The sequence below is a fragment of the Phascolarctos cinereus genome, unplaced genomic scaffold (genome assembly GCF_003287225.1).
Source record: "Phascolarctos cinereus isolate Bilbo 61053 unplaced genomic scaffold, phaCin_HiC Scaffold_3;HRSCAF=262, whole genome shotgun sequence".
In the NCBI taxonomy this organism is placed as follows: domain Eukaryota; kingdom Metazoa; phylum Chordata; class Mammalia; order Diprotodontia; family Phascolarctidae; genus Phascolarctos; species Phascolarctos cinereus.
Window position 1 is genome coordinate 80,528,853 of NW_027555736.1, and position 2,954 is coordinate 80,531,806.

The 2,954-nt window shown below is 42.5% G+C and overlaps 1 non-coding gene across 1 annotated transcript; it reads right to left on the reverse strand.

The window, feature by feature from the left end:
• On the reverse strand, positions 1-105 carry LOC144456459 (U6 spliceosomal RNA). The gene has a single exon (XR_013485546.1). It is a non-coding gene; the product is annotated as a U6 spliceosomal RNA (small nuclear RNA).
• Between the last annotated feature and the right edge of the window lie 2,849 nt (positions 106-2,954).

Sequence of the window (2,954 nt, forward strand, 5' to 3'; positions counted from 1 at the left end):
AAAAATATGATATGCTTCACGAATTTGCATGTCATACTTGTGCAGGGGCCATTCTGATCTTCTCTGTATCATTCCAATTTTAGTATATATATGCTACTGAAGCAAGCTCATGGCTGCCATTTCTAAACCATTTAGTCTGGCCATCATCCTTATCTTCCCCTCATCCCAAATCAGATTCTTATACTCTGCCATTTGATTTATCTTGATCAGGATCAATTGCCCACATTGCCAAGTCATCTCACATGTAGTACTCCTCTTTTTAGCCCTCCTTTTAATATGGTATTCCTCCTAATAGAATGTAGGGTAGGGACTATTTTGCTTGCTCATATTTGTACCCCCATGCTTAGCATACCATTTGGCATACAGTAAAAGCTTAATAAATTTCTTTTTTTCTTCTCTTCTCTTCCATTGTCTTTTCTCACTTCACCTCCTTCATCTTACCTTTTTTCTCTCTGTCTCTGTCTTCGTCTCTCTGTCTCCCCCATAATAAATTCAGGGGATATTTGACAAATATAAAGGGTTACATCATTAAACAAAACACTTAGAGGAAAATAAATAGCTGTATCTTTCACAGCTATGACCAGAAGAAAATTCTTAACCAACAAGGGGTCACAGAGATCACAAAAAATGAAATAGAAATTTTCAATTACCTAAAATTTCAAGGGTTTTAAGTGAACAAAATTAATACTGCTAAAAAAAAAAGAAAACTTGACAGGGATAAAATTTTTCATCAAATATCATGAATAAGGATTTGATATCCATGGTATATAGGGCATTAACAGAAATATTTAAGATCAATAGTTATTTCCTAATGGATAAGCGATCAAAGGATTTGAACAAGCAATTCTCATCAGAATTGAAAGCTGTTAAGAGCCAAGTGAAAGGTTGATCCAAATAATATGAGAGAAATGAAACTAAAAGGCCATGACTGTGGAAAAAGCTTCTGGAAGCCAAAGTATAGAAACCAGCCCCTGGGGGAGGTAAGCCTCTCCTGGGAAGCGACTGGCATTCCTCTAAAAAAACACTGTTAAAAATAGTTCTGATATGTCATCCCACTCCCAGAAAACTGAGTAAGTTAACAAAAGGTGGAGTCGTCTGTGTTGGAAGGGCTATGAAAGACAGGCAGACAGTACTATACTGTCAGCAGAGCTCCAAATTAGTCCAGCCATTCTGAAATGCGGATTTGGAATTTTGATGTTATGGCTGAATACATCTCCTGTTAAACTGTTAAATGGTCTATGAGTGTCTCATTTCATTCCAGCAGTGAACCTGAAGGGTTTTCTTGTATATTTTTTAATGTATAATTTTTGTATGGTGGGATGATAGTAATCTCCAGACCCACCAGCTATGGTAAGCCAAGATCCTCCCTAAAGATTGGAACCGCAGTGAAGGAACTACTTGAGGCTTTTGCAAAAGCGTTTAGGAGGCCACTGGGAACTGCTGCAGGTGCTTTGTTGGAGCTTTTTGGTATGACACATTGGAGGAGGTTCTTGAAAGGGCAATACCTAATCTTCCCCAGAAACCCAGGGATCATATTGGGATTGAAGACATGGACAAGTGTGCCAAACGTACCCCAGGTGATTTGTTGTGTTGAGATACAGGTTTGGGGAGTGGGAGCGAGTTGCTGAAGGAGGCACAGCTTACGCTCTTGTTTCTGTGTACTACAACTCTCTTTTCAGGACTTCCAGGGAGAGGTGGGAGAAGGGTCCTAGTAGAGTAGGCCCCAGTGTAGGCCTCAGCTAGAAGGGAAGAAAGGGGCAACATTCAGGCCAAGCTCTGTGGGACAGAGCTTAGGCCCCAGCAGTAGCAGCCTCTGTGGCAGGGTTCTAGTCTTGGACTAGGAGGGGGTGGTGCTGAGCCCTGGCATGGGGGTGTAGTAGGTAAGGGGAGATGCATTTTATAGCTCCACTAGAGAGTTTCAGGAGAAACCTAAGTGGAAGCAGGTGTCAGAGCCATTAAGGATGAAACTACAGGCCCCAGTAGTCTGGGCACTGGCATGGGCATCAGTAAAGGCAAGCCCAGTGTAGGTGTTTAATTACTCTAATACTGAACAAATGGATCCCCTCCATGGTGCTGCCAGCACAGTACCTAGTGATCACGGGATGACTCCTTCCCAAGGAGGCATCAGAAGATAAAAGGATGGTTGGAAAGTGACTTGCTTTCTGGTGACAGGGGGTAGTGAAACTGTCAACTAAGCCCCCATAGAAGAGTGGGAGTGATCTCATAACAGAGGCCCCTAAAGGTTCAAAGATTTGGTATTTACATACCCATGGGTCTGGAGGAAGAAGGTACTAGCTGGCGGATGGGGGAACATGGAATGAGTGGTGATACATGGTGATTCTTAGTATGGGCCCTGGCACTGGAACTAACCCAAGATGAGGGTTGTTAACTATGTTGGACGCATTGTCACCTGGGTTGTAGTGCTAATATTCCTAATGCTGCTCCTACTTATTGTCACTTATTTAGACCCACTGTGGGCATTGCAAGGATTTGGCATTGCCCACCACATGGGCCCGGTTCTTAAGATCCAGGAGTTGGTCCTTCAGAAGTAGGGAGGGAAAGCCTGGAATTTCTGGTCTTCATTCACCTCCATAACCTGCCACTTCTTCAGGGGGCCACTACATTGTTTGTAGTTGTTTTGTTTTACTCTTGGCTATCTTTTTTGTCTGAGTTTTTCTTTTCTTCCTCCAGAGCTGCCTATGCCAGACTTTTCACAGCTCTGAGATTAGAATTGTTTGGTAGTAGCCGTAAATCCATTAAAGTTGTAGAAAGTACTCATCTAGAAGACCCTTTGGGCCTTACCACCAAGGGATGGGGTGTAGTGGGAGCAACATCTATCAGATAAGCAAGATTAGTTTTGAATGTATTGAAAATGTATTGAAACAATCCTCAGAACTTAATTGACTCATGGGACTAAGGCCATGTCACTGATGCAGTCTCCTAGAGGTCTAAAT